Here is a 14,413-nt window from a genome sequence, read left to right as displayed (position 1 = left end):
AAGACCCAGAAATCTCTTCCACTGCTCTAGGGTCTCTGTCATACCTGTGAGTGAGAGCAGCAGCGGACTTGGTGGCCAGTCATGGGTTCAGCCAGGATGAGTCACTGAGCCTGTTCAGAAGGCTGAGATAATGGGATTTGAGGACAATCGTAAAAATACCTAACATGCCAGCACAGAATCAGTCAGCAGATTCAAGAGATTCTAAGGCTTCTGTCCCTTCGTGGAAGCCGAGGGAGAGAGAATCCCAAGGAAAGAGTGGCTTGTGTGAAAGGATCCTGTCCCCCGGATCCCAGTAGAGATGGGAAGAGCCACTTCTCTGAAATAGAAGGACACTACATCAAAGGACTAACCCATGAAAGAAAGGATGTGTCAGTCAGAGCCTGGAGGCAGCCAGCCCCATCCCAGTCCTGCCCCAAGGGCAGAGGGGACATAAGTCTTAACCCAGCCGTCTGGACCCTTATCCATCCCAAGGATGCAATGGGGGCAGCAGGTCACTGCAGTCTGATGCCCCCAGTTAGACCCCTTTCTTCTGTCTCTACCCTCTCACCCCAGGTGGCTTTTGACATCTATCAACTGCAAGGGAAACCAGTGTCCAAATCCTGGGCAGGCTGATGACGAGGGCGAGTCCTTGCCTGATAGATGTGCTGCTTTTCCAGAGGTCGAGAGACAGGTTCCAGGAAAGCTGAGTTGGAGAGCCGACTGAGCTGAGGAGAGAGGGCCATCCTATGTTCTCTGGAGCAGGGCGGGGGGGCACCGTCAGCATTTTCTTGATGCCTAGACATTGCTTGGTACCCCAGAGTCACTACACTTCCTTTTTTTTTTTTTTTTAAGATTTTATTTATTTATTTGACAGAGAGAGACACAGCGAGAGAGGGAACACAAGCAGGGGGAGTGGGAGTTGGAGAAGCAGGCTTCCCGCAGAATGGGGAGCCTGATGTGGGACTCGATCCCAGGACCCTGGGATCATGACCTGAGCCGAAGACAGACGCTTAACGACTGGGCCCCATAACTACCCTTCCTTAAATGTGTTGGGGGCCGCGCCTAGGGAGCAGGGAGATGGTGCCTGCAGATGGTCCCCCTGAGGTGGCTGCTCCAAAGGGAGGAACCCTGGAAGCAGCCCGTGCAAGGTTCTCTGTTAGGGCCATGTGAGGCCATCTGCAGGGAACCAAGGGGAGACACCAGGCCAAGGAGATGGCAGGGAGGGAGGAGGAGGTAAGAAGTGGCATGGGCTGGATCAGAACTGGCACATCCAACAGGGGTGAGTTGGGAGGTCACAAGCAGTGACTGAGGTCATGTAATTGGGGGGGTGGGAGCAGGTCCTGGGAGCTCAAGGGGAGAAAGGAAGGATCAAGAATGATTTAGGCTAGAATTATTCGTGGATTGATCAAGTCACTCAAGTTGTCTCAAGCAGCTTCTGTGGTTCTGATATGCCTAGATTCAAGTTCAGATCCCTTTTGGATGGCTTTCAAAGATTCCATTACCAGCACCCGCTCCCTTTCACGGCCCCTCCCAACACGGGTCCCCACGACCTTGGTGCTGCCTGTAATGTGGCTTCTTCTCTTGTGCCTTTGCTCTTCACCCACTCATCCTTCACGGAGAAAATGTCACCACTTCCTGGAAGCATTCCCTAAACATACCGGTGCTTTTGGTGGCCGGGAAGGGCTCTTTTGCATGGGGTTGTCCCTTCCTGAACCACGGACAGGTGATCCAAGGCCACAGGCAATTTGCACAGAGGGCAGAGAGCTCTTGTGAAGGCTGGGGTCAGAGGAGCCTGGCCTCTCCATTCTGCTCTACCCAAGCTCATGTAACCCCCCCCCATGAACCAACCCTCCCAAATGTAAGAACAGCCATGTGGTGAACGTGCACAAAGTGTAAGCCGGGAGGCGCCTGAAGTTCAGCCTCCGACTCTACCATCCAGACCAGCAGGCCCCTGGGTGGGTTCCTTAGAGACAACAGCTCCAGCAAGGGCAGAAGGATTCCATGGCCAAACGCGTTTGGGAATCTCTCCATACTGTATATCCCTTATCACCGGTTAGTGCTTTAAAGACCCTGAAAGTCCTTATTGGAGTTTAACCCAGCCTCCCAAGTTTACCTGACAAGGAACCTGTTGTGTTTATGTGTGATCCTGTGACACCTACTAACATTGCCCGGAGCTCTGGCTTCAGGCGGGCTCGGGCCCTCTCCGTGCCTCATGCGCCACATCCTTGGAGGTTCTGAACTTCAGTGCCTGTTTGCAAAATTTGTCCCTTATGTGGTCCAGGAAAGCAAATGCAGGTTTGGCTGGGGGTCCCAGGAAGATATTACAGGATGCTCCTGTGGTTTTCACCTTACAGTTCTAGTCCAGGGCTCATGGGCCAGAAGCAGGAGTGAGTACTCTGAAGGGCATGATCCTGGGGGCATGGCCGGGAGCACTGGCAGAAACCATCTTCCCCAAACTACCCATCTGCTCTCTGACCAAAGAGCTCCCTTCCAGGCAGTGGGCATTTCCTGGGGTTCATGCTGACTTGACCCTACTCTCTCTAGCACACAGGATCTCCGCCTTGGCCTTCCCCATGCCTTGCTCTCCCTAGCCTTCACCTTCGTCCGTCTTCCATTCTCACTCCCCATCATTAACTGGCCAGTTCAACCTCGAGGCCCGAACTGAGATGTTCTTCCTCCGTGAGGTTTTCTGGTTCCTCCCAGGCCAGGCCTCTCTGCTCCGAGTTCCTGTGGAACCTCTTCTTCCTACTCAGAGACACCTGTTTCACATACCGGGAGTGACTTCTCACCTGCTTCCAGCCAGCTTGAGTCCCTGCAACGCAGGCCGGCCGTGCCATCTGCGCCTGGCTCAGGATTACCCAAGAGGAGCTCGGCCATGTGACTCCCCGCTCCCTCTCACACCCACTGGGCTCTTTCCTGGTGTCCCTGTCCCTTCCTCCAATCTTCCTGCAGGGAGCTGTGTACTGTGTCATCCTTTTGCTGTTGAAAGTGATGAATCCCCAGTCCCCACATCAGCCCCACAAGGTGAAAATCCCCTTCCCAGGAGCATGGAGGAAATGCTTCAGACTGGGGCTCGGCCTGGTCATAGGGAGCAAGTGGGGGTGGGGGGGCAGATACCTGTGTGGTGGGGAGGGGCTGGGGATCCCTCCAACACTGCCCCAAGCATCTTCTTGGTTTCCGTCAGCCAGGGCTATGCAAAGGGGCAGTGGTGTGGTCTTCAGCTGAGGTGGGTCTTGGGAGCTTGGCATCCCTAGCAGATGCTGAGCAGTGGCAGAGGTGGGGGAGAATGGGGCTCAGAAGCTCAACCCGGCCACACTGCCTGACGGGTGATGGGATCAGGGAGCTCTGGGGAGCTGATGAGTATTCAAGGCCCTGCTGACCCCTCCTTAAGCCTAAAGTGGGAGGCAGGCAGCCCCACCGACTGATGCAGGTGAGGGCAGGGCCCGAAATGGGGCCCTGAGGCCTTCTAACTCAGCCAGACCAGGCCAACGGGAAGCGGGCCTAGGTGAGCCAGGAAGGCTGGGGTAGGCTTGCAGGCCAGGCCAGTGCCTCAAGAAGCCATTGGGCTGTTGTTTAAGAGGACTCCATTCTGGGTGAGGCCCGAGGCCTGATAATCACGCTTCATTCCATGCGTAGGGTCTGGGCGAGTCTGAGCCTGGTCCCTCCCATGGTCACTGCCCAACAGGGAATCTGCTGGGGTGGGTACCCCCAGGGGTGGAGTTGCCTTTGGGCAGCTTGCCTGCTCAAGCCATGACCACCTCCCCTGGCATCACCGTTGGGAGCTCGAGGCCATAGTACCTAAGAAATACCATGCTGCCTAGTGCTGTAGGGCTTGGGGTGGGGATGATGGGGGCTGATAGGGTGAGTCTCCAGCCTTACTGAGTGCATCTCGGACCCGCTAAGGATGACCCTGGAGGCACCCAGCTCTGTAACAACTGCCCCTGCCGATTGTACTCTCAGTGTGGTCCACCAGGCCCTGCTGACCTGACCCTACCTCCTTCTCCACCTGAGCCCCAGCCCCAGAAAACACCTCTGTTGATCCACCTCTGTTGATCCACGTCCTAGGTCTCTATACACCCTGTGAAGGCTTTGTCTAAAAGCCTTCTCCTCATGCTCCTCCATCATCGGGGAGACTCACCAAGGCCTAAGGCCCAGGGTAGGAATCTTCCCCAAGCAAAGAGGAGCATACCTGCTCTGTGACAGCCCCATCATGCTGCCTGTTGTCTCCTGTAGCGCCCCCCCCCCGCCCCCGTCAGACTATGATGTCCCAGAGGAGAGGATCCAGGTCTTTTCTGTTATATCTCCAGGGTTTGACAAAGGGAATTGCTTGATAAACATTGAACAAATCAACCTTAGTCAAGACTCTTTTGGTTACAAGTTTAGACAAAAAGAAATCTTTTGGGGGAAAGTCTCACAACTGTAGGAAGAGGTGGGTGTAGGCAGGTCTCAGACAGAACTAGAACCGCCAATGGACACAGCTCCAGGATTCTCTTGCATTTCCGGTCCCTTTTCTGCTTCTTCCCTATGGTGAGGGACATGCCCACCAATGATTCCAGAGCTTTCTGGCTCCAAACTTTAGGGGGAACTGGGCCACCTCCACATTCTCACATTAAAAAAAACCCCAAGGAAGAATGCCAGTTGGCCCAGCTTGAGCCAGTCACCCATCCTTGAACCAGCTACTAGGAGGAGGGCATCTCGGAAGATGGCAGTTCCCATTCAGAGCACATGGTTGGAAAAAAGTCAAGAGCAGATCCTAGGAGGAGGGTGCCAGTCTGCGCAGACAAAACAAAGTTAAACATTGCATGACGGACTGACTGACTGAAAGAGCCAAGAGCAGCGTGTGTCCTAACAGACAACGGTACAGCTTCTGGGTGTTTGCAAATCATTCTTATCAACTCTTACCGAACTCCTGTCACCGCACATTTCACAGGTGAGGAAAGAAGCTCAAAGTCGCTCAGTAAATAAAAGCAGCCAGGAATCCACCTCCATTTGGCATGAGACACGTGTGTCCTTGGAGGCTCTCCTCCCACACAGATCTGGGCAGCTAGAACTCTTGTGGGCAGTCTGGAGGAAAGGGCAAGCATTGGCCTGCGAGGGAGGGAAGAGGGGACTCTGCCAAGCCTCAACTGCAAGCCCACTTCTGTACCAACTCTCTTGTTGGACAATCTTCTCTTGCGTCTGTCAACTTTGCACATGAGGACACACCTGGTTCTTTGGGGATTTGAGACCATGCCATCCTTGATGTGGGGTTAGACCACGACTCCCCGCGATGATCATCTGAGCTTGTGGTGAGCCATAAGGGCTCAGGGCATGGGGGTCATTGTTCAGAAGCAGATGAAGGTGAGAGGGTCCTTGACCTGGGATGTGGTGGGCCAGGGGGCTGCTCAGTCATCACCTCCTAACTCCCTCCCCACACCAGGGGATCCATCGCATTTGTGCTAACACTGGGACTTTCTCCAGCACGTTGTCGTCAGGGTTACGCTTGTTTCTTAAGGGCAAGGACTGCACTTGTTCATCTTTTCCTCCAAGGACGTTTGGAGGCCTGGGGTAGAGGCTATGTGCAAAATGAATTTGGTAACTCCTCCCATCCCTATGTGTATGCCCCTTAGAGTGTGACTCTGCTGCTTCTTCCCTGAAGGGCTGGAGTCTATTGCCCCACCCCTGAATCTGGGCTTGCCTGTGACTAGCTTTGACTGCTAGGATGCACCAGCCTAGATCTCAAGAATCTTAGAATCTGCCAAGCCGCATGGGAACATGCTCGGGCTAGCCCACTGGAGCACAAGAGACCACGTGACCAAGAGCCAGACATGAATAAGGTCTTCTTGGAACTGCCAGCCCCTGCAGAGCCCTCTAGAAGACTGTAGCCTCACTAATGACTCCCGTGAGGCGAGCAGAAGGATCTCCCAGCTGAGCTCAGTCCAAACTGACTCTCAGAATTGTGAGCTGATACAATGGTTGCTGTTTACAACCTGTGGGGTGTAGCATAGTAACAGATGACAGGTACAGCGCAGTTCTTAGTTGTAGAGGGTTGAATTGTGTGTCCCACAAAGATCAGTTCAAGTCCTAACACCCAGCACCTGTGAATGTGACCTTATCTGGAAATAGGGTCTTTGGTGATATAATCAAGTTAAGATGAGGCCATTGGGTTAGAGTGAGCCCTAAATCCAGTGGCTGATGTCTTAATAAGGGAAGGAAGAGGGAGATCAGGATACAGAGACACAGAGGGGACACAGAGGTTTGTCCATATGACAAACCAAGGAAGGACAAGGATTGCCAGGAGCCACCAGGAGCTGAGAAGAAGCAAAAGGATTGTCTCCTCCTTCCTTTGGAGGCAGCATGGCCCTGCTGACACCTTGATTTCAGACTTCTAGCCTCCAGAAAAGTAGAGAATACATTTCTGTGGTTGCTAATTTGTGGCAATTTGTTACCGCAGCCCTAGGAAATTAACACATGAGTTCAAAGGCTTTGCTCAGAGAATGTCGCTGGAGGAATGGAGACGCTGAGACGCACAAGGGAGGTTGGCTACCTTGTTGGCACCGGCTGCTGTCACCACTGCCTAAGGCTCAGAACCACACATCTTCTCCCCAGCTCTGGAGTTCTGACTCCCCGGCTGTCAGGCACGATGCTCATGGCTTTCTCTGAAACGCAGATGTGATCATATGTTTGTGTGCACACACACTTCATTTCCTGCCCGTAAAAGCAGTTTGTGAGCCTTTAAATAGGCTTAGCAAATACAGCAAAGCGAAAAGAAGAAAGAAAAATGCCCCATAACTTTATCTTCCAAAGACAACTACAGTCAACACTGGTTTGTAAATCATCAGTCTCTTCATGTCTATGAGTATTAACATACTGTGTGTGTACTTTGGTGCCCTGCCTCCCACTCAGTAATTACACCATGGACTTTTTCTATGTCTGTAGCTATAAGTCTATTTACTAAGCACGTATTTATTGAATATCCACTATGTTTCAGAGGTTTTAAGGAACCCCAGGATGCAAGGATGAAAAGACAGTGTAGTCACAGTCTCTGTCCTGCAAAGCTGAGAGCCTAGCAGGGGACACAGGCATTGAGCAAATAATTACACAAACACGTCTTTGATTTTCTATTTTGTGACCATTTTCAACTTATTGAGGAGTTGCAAACATGATGCAGAGCTCTCATATATCCTTCACCCAGCTCCCTGGCCCTTAACATCTCCCACAACTGTATTCTAATTCTGAAAACCGAGAAATTTATATCGGTGCAATACTACTCAGTATGGACTTTGTTTTCTACGTGTGTGTATTTCTCCCACTCCAGGATCTAACCCAGTGTCTCACATTACACTGAGTTATCATGTCTCCCTAGTATCCTCCAATCTGCGACAATTCTTCAGTCTTTGGAGAACTTGGAGACCTTTTAAGAGTGCTGGTCAGTTACTTTGTAGAAGAGCCCCTAATGTGGGTTTGTCTGATGTTTTTTGCACAATGGGATTGAGGTTATGCATTACCAGAAAGGATGCCACAGAAGTGGCGTGACCTTCTTAGTGCATGAAGATATGTGATGTCAGTATGTCTTACTACGGGAGATGTTATCTGTCACTTAGCCTAAGACAACATCTGCCAGGTTTCTCCACTCTAAAGCTAATAAAAATTCGTTTGGGAGAGAATACTTTGAGACAATGCAGATATCTTGTTTCCTCTTAAACTTTTGCCCACTAAGTTTATTTTTTTCTTTTTCTTTTCTTTTATTTAAAAATCAGTCAATTAACACATAGTGTATTATTAGTTTCAGGGGTAGAATTCAGTGATTCATCAGTTGCATATAACACCCAGTGCTTGCCCTCCTTAATGCCCATCACCCAGTTACCCCATCCCCCACCCACCACCCCTCCAGCAACACTTAGTTTATTTCCTAGAGTTGAGTCTCTCTCTTTTTTTTTTTTCTTTTTAAAGATTTTATTTATTTATTTCACAGACAGAGATAGGCAGAGAGGGAGACAGAGAGAGAGGGAAGCAGGCTCCCTGCTGAGCAGAGAGCCCATTGTGGGGCTCCATCCCAGGACCCTGGGATCATGACCTGAGCCGAAGGCAGAGGCTTTAATCCACTGAGCCACCCAGGCACCCCAGAGTTAAGAGTCTCTTATGGTGGGTGCCTGGGTGGCTCAGTCAGTTAAGTGTCTACCTTCGGCTCAGGTCATGATCCCAGAGTCCCAGGATCGAGCCCCACGTTGGCTCCCTGCTCAGCAGGGAGTCTGCTTCTCCTTCTGCTCCTCAACCCACTCATTGGGTTGAGAGAGAGAGAGAGCTCTCTCTCTCTCTCAAATAAATAAATAAAAATCTTTTTTAAAAAATTCTCTTATGGTTTGCCTCCTTGTTTTTCTCTTACTTTATTTTTCCTTCCCTTCCCCTATGTTCAACTGTTTTGTTCTTAAACTCCCCATATGAGTGAAATCATATGGCATTTGTCTTTCTCTGACTGACTGACTTTGCTTAGCATAATACCCTCTAGTTCCATTCACCTTGTTACAAATGGCAAGATTTTAATTGATGGCTGAGTTATCTATCTATCTATATCTCTGTGTATCACACCTTCTTTATCCATTCATCTGTTGATTGAGATCTGGGCTTTTTCCATAGTTTGACTATTGTGGACATTGCTGCTATGAACATTGGGGTGCGGGTGCCCCTTCAGACACAACATTTGTATTCTTTGGACAAATACTTAGGAATGCAATTGCTGGGTCATAGGGTTGTTCTATTTTTAACTTTTGAGGAACCTCCGTGCTGTTTTCCAGAGTGACTGCACTGGCGTGCATTCCCACCAATAGCGTAGGAGGGTTCCCCTTTCTCCGCATCCTCGCCAGCATCTGTTGTTTCCTGAGCTGTTAATTTTAGCCACTCTGCCCACTAAATTTAATACCCGTGGGTGGCTTGTCTGCAGAGATCTGGTGTCCTAATGGTCCTTTTGTATTTCCTCATTTCTTCTAAATTTATGAAGGGAAATTCTTCTGTAGGGACAGCTGTCACAAATATTTCCGTGACAGCAGCGAAGAGTTTTCCAAGGATGCAATGAGAACATAAAACAAGCATGCCCTGACCTAGTCTGCGGTAGTCAGGGAAGTCTTCCCTGAAGAAGTGACATTTACCATAATTTCTGTAGGATCAAAACGAACTGGCCTGGCAGAGGGTTGGGGGTAAAGGGGAGAATATTTCACGTAAGAGAGCAGCACGACCCGCATGATCTACACCAAAATCCCAGAGACACAATGTAAAACTGCACGCCTGGCTTTGGCCACGTGGAAACCTTAGCCACCTGCAAGACTTTCACATTTAAAGGGAGCAGGCGGCTGCTTCTGACTTTACCAAGTGGCCGTGGGGGCCTAGAATCGCCAGGGTTTCTGGTGTTCAAGAGCAGCTGGAGATCTGGATATCTTTTTTTCCCAGAAAATTCAATCTTTTTAATGTTGGCAAATAATCCCATTCTCCTTTAAAGCCAAACAAAACCTGTGAGCTTTCAGGTTGTTATTTTTTTTTAATTTATTTATTTATTTATTTATTTGACAGAGAGAGATCACAAGTAGGCAGAGAAGCAGGCAGAGAGAGAGAGAGAGAGAGGGAAGCAGGCTCCCTGCCTAGCAGAGAGCCCGATGCAGGACTCGATCCCAGGACCCTGAGATCATGACCTGAGCCGAAGGCAGCGGCTTAATCCACTGAGCCACCCAGGCGCCCCTAAATTTTTGTTTTTTAAGACTTAATTATTTGAGGGGTGCCTGGGTGGCTCAGTGGGTTAAGCCGCTGCCTTCGGCTCAGGTCATGCTCTCAGGGTCCTGGGATCGAGTCCCGCATCGGGCTCTCTGCTCGGCAGGGAGCCTGCTTCCCTCTCTCTCTGCCTGCCTCTCTGCCTACCTGTGATCTCTCTCTCTCGCTGTCAAATAAATAAATAAAAATCTTTAAAAAAAAAAAAAAGACTTAATTATTTGAGAGCAGTTTTTGGTTCACAGCAAAATTGAGAAGAAAGTGTGGTGATTTCCCAAATGCCTCCTGGCCCCACCTCATGCAACACTAAGTCCGTAGTTTACGTCAGGGTTCAGTCTTGGTGGTGTATATTCTGTGGGTTTTGATAAACAGGTAATAACACATATCTGCCACTATCGTATCCTACAGAGTGGTTTCACTGCCCTAAACATCCTATGTATTCTGCCAGCACATCCCTCCCCTGCCCCCTCCCCTCTCACCCTGACCGTCAGATTTCACCTGTGCATGGCTGAATCATAATTTAGTTATCTCTCTCCGGTGGCTGGACCTTGAACTTATTTTCAGGTGTTCACTGTTATTAACAATGCTGTAAAGAACATCCGTGTACAGACAACTCTGACACCTTCCCTAGCCATGAAAATTTGCAGATAGTCATTCATGGCCTCCTCACTGCCAGGCCCTACTCTCCATCATCCTCCATGTCCCCTGATGCCTGGGTTCTCCCTCTTTTGTTCCTGGGGGGTTTTGTTTGTTTGTTTTGTTTGTTTGTTTTCCCAGTCCCTTCAAGGTCTCAGGGACTTGGCCAAAACCATGCTGCAGTCCACACCACTGGTAGAGTCTGTGAGGTAGCCTGCAATGTGGTTCCACAGAAGGTGCTCAGCTGCTCTCACCTGGGTTGAGGGGGCACAGCTGGTCCTGGTCTTGGGGCCTGTTTCAGCCAGAGCCCCAGCCCCGCTCACTAGGCGGGATCTGCTTCCTGGAAAAGAAGGGCCCAAGGCCAGCTCTGCAAACACTCGGCTTGCTGGAAGGGCAGCGCAGGCATTCTTGGTGGAGTCACTGGATTGCTCAGATAAGGTTCGTGTGGAGGAGATAAGGAGCTCCCGCCTGATGCCAGAATCCAGGAAGGAATTCCCGCCACGTGGGGACGGAAGGAGCTGGGATCGACTCTTAGAGCAGGCGGGCAGAGGCATTGCCCAGCTCTCTGGCCAGGCCCAGCTTTCTTCCAGTGGTGCCCTCTTGTACCATTCCCTTTGTGTTGTGACTGGACAGTTCTTACCATGGGAGTCGAAGGCCAGCCTGACACATGGTGTGGGGGGAGGGGAGGATAGAGGGGACAAGAGGAAGGGCAGCTTGCCTTACCCCTGAAGCTCCTACTGAGGGAGGCAAGAGGAGATGTTTCTGCTTATCCTGAAGAAGGCTTCACCTGTGCCCACGTAGGAGGTGAGGGTGCAACCTTAGTGGTTGCTCCTGGAATGTTCTCTGGGTCTTGGATTGGTCTGAGTGGCACCTATGGGGGATTTCTAAAGTTATGAATAAAATGAAGCTACAAGAGAATCTGGCTGTCAGTGGACTTCCTCCTAGAATAATTTTATTTTTTAAAATATTTTATTAAAGATTTTATTTATTTATTTGACACAGAGAGAGACAGTGAGGGAGGGAATACAAGCAGGGGGAATGGGAGAGGGAGAAGCAGACTCTCTGCTGAGCAGGGAGCCTGATGTGGGGCTTGATCCCAGGACCCTGGGATCATGACCTGAGCGAAAGTCAGATGCTTAACAACTGAGCCACCCAGGCACCCCTCGCCTAGAATAATTTTACATACTATTTTTTTTTAAGTAATCCCTACACCCAATGTAAGGCTCTAGCTCATGCCCCTGGGGTTCAGGATTCACATGCTCTACTGACTGAGCCAGTCCAAGAACGATTTTTAAAATAATAAAAATAAACATAAAAAAATGATAGGCCTGGGGCGCCTGGGTGGCTCAGTGGGTTAAGGCCTCTGCCTTCGGCTCAGGTCATGATCCCAGGGTCCTGGGATCGAGCCCCGCATCCGGCTCTCTGCTCAGCAGGGAGCCTGCTTCCTCCTCTCTCTCTCTGCCTACTTGTTATTTCTGTCTTTCAAATAAATAAATAAAATCTTTAAAAAAAATGATAGGCCTAAAATAATGATAAAAAGTGATTTACTGCACATTACTCTATTCCAGGCATCATACTAAAGGCTCTTCATACATTATCTCATTTAACCCTCATGCCCACTCCCATGGCTCATATTAATAGTCCTGGGTTCAGGATGAGCCTACAAACCTGCTTAGAAGTTGTATTAAGGCCAGGCCCGTCAGTGGGGACAGGCTTGGCTGCCGCAGTATCCAGAGCCCGCCTTCACACCACCTGCCCTGGACCACAGCCGTGAAGACCCTTGCTGTCCCTAACACCTCCACTTCCCTGTCTTTTGTTTGTTCTCAGGGTCCCTAGAGTGCATGCCATCACCCTGGGACCTCGCCATCTTTCCCCAGCCTGCGGGAACTGCATGCAGAGGGAAGGCTCCAAGTCCCCGTAAACTTCTCCCTCTAGAGTCTGGGCCCCACGGGGACACCCTGGACTGGGGGACCAAGCTGCACAGTTCCCCTTACCTGCGAAAGGGCTTCATTCTAATCTTGGATTTTTCATAATCTCCCCTGCCTCTGTGGTTTGCAAGGATCAGCACGCTCAGGTATTTGTGATAACGGAATGGTCACTATTTTTTTTTTCCATTTTATTTATTTTTTCAGCGTAACAGTATTCATTCTTTTTGCACAACACCCAGTGCTCCATGCAAAACGTGCCCTCCCCACGGAATGGTCACTATTTTTAATGTGAGCTCTTTGGAGGCTGTTGAGAGCCTACATTTTGCAGATTCATTTTTCTGTTTGTTAAGGCTCACTGAGTACTCACTGCTCTTGGTGCTGCTATAGGGACTAAGAATCCCGTAGTGAGCAGGGCAGCTGTGACCCCAGCCTTCTTGGGCTTATATTCCTGCGGGAAAACCTGCAGTGAAATACTAGCAGAATGAATCCCTGTAAAAAAGATTATATCCTATGACCAAATGGGATCTATCCTAGGAATGCAAAGTTGGTTTAGAACCTCCAAATCAATGCAATCCTCCATTTGAATAAATCTAATGACAGAACGCATGATCATTTTGATAGTCACAGGAAAAGCATTTGATAAAATCCAACACTCTTGCATGATGACAAGAACCAACAAACCAAGAATGGAAAGGAACGTGCTCAACTTGATAAAGGGCACCTACAAAACCCCCACAGCTAATATCATACTTAGTGGTGGAAAACGGGATGCTTTCCCCTAAGATCCAGAGCAAGATGGGGATATCTGCTCTTACCATCTCTACTCAATATATGTACTTGAGTCGTAGTCAGAGCAATTAGGCAAGAAAATTAAATATAAGGCATCCAGAATGGAAAGGAAGAAACAAAACTGTTTTTGTAGATGGCAAAATCTCATATATAGAAAATCCTAAGAGGGCACCTGGGTAGCTCAGTCAGTTAAGCATCTGCCTTTGGCTCAGGTCATGATCTCAGGGTCCTGGGATCCAGCCCGAGCCCCACATTGGGCTCCTTGCTCAGCCCTCTCTGCCCCTCTTCACCCACTTCTACCCTGCTCGTGCTCTTTCTCTCTCTCAAATACATAAAAAAAATCTTTTAAAAAGTCCTAAGGAATGCACTAAAAAATGATTAGAACTAATAAACAAGTTCAGCAAGGTGGCAAAACACAAAACCAATATATAAAAATCAGTTTTATTTCTGTACACTAACAATAAACAGCTCTCAAATGAAATCAAGAAAATGATTACACTTATAATAGTATCAAAAAGGATAAAATGCCTAGAAATACATTTAATAGAAGAAGGGCAAGACTCGTACCTCAAAAGCTACATTCCAATTTGAACGGTTAAAACCATGGGAACATCAGATGGGCTGGGCCACACCGCAAGGCGGGGGGGCAGGCAGACCCAGCACGATCTCCCTGCTGAGTCCCAGCAATTCATGCCAGTTTGCAGAGCTCCAGAGCTCTGTGCCCTCCTGTCTGGCTCTGTCTGCCTTCGGTGCCCTATTGTCCCATTGAGGAAGGGGATTCAGGTGGCCTTGGATATAACAGCTCTGTGATGAGTGTATTTCAGGTGGTGCAGGGGATGGGAACTCGGTGCTACAAAATCCAAAATGGCCTTTTCTTTTGAGAGAGGGCGGCAAGACACTTTGCAGAGGCCCTGCCTCTTTAGGCCTTGGGCACAGGCCGCACCTTGGAATGTAAGTTGCCTGTGGTCTCCTGCTTCTGGTAAAGAATTTTTTCTTTCTTTTTTAATCAGCTTTTAATTTTAGGACAGTTTTAGATTTGCAGAGTTATTATGAAGCTAATATGAAGAATTCCTGTGCCCTTGCACCCAGTGTTCTCTATTTTTAACATCTTCATCAGTAGGGTACGTTTGTTACAATGAATGAACCAATATTCTTATGTTATCGTTAACTGACGTCCATACTTTATTCAGATAGCCTCAGTTTCCCCCTAATGTCCTTTTACTGTTGCAGGATCCCATATAAGATTCCATAGTACATTTGGTTGTCTTATCTCCTTAGGCTCCTCTTGCTTGTGACAGTTTAAAATGGAAGTCTTAGCTTCCACAGGGGGATGTAGAAAGAGTCTG

Source organism: Meles meles, chromosome 4 (genome assembly GCF_922984935.1).
Source record: "Meles meles chromosome 4, mMelMel3.1 paternal haplotype, whole genome shotgun sequence".
In the NCBI taxonomy this organism is placed as follows: domain Eukaryota; kingdom Metazoa; phylum Chordata; class Mammalia; order Carnivora; family Mustelidae; genus Meles; species Meles meles.
The sequence above is the reverse complement of the archived record's forward strand: the minus strand, read 5'-3'. Positions refer to the sequence as shown.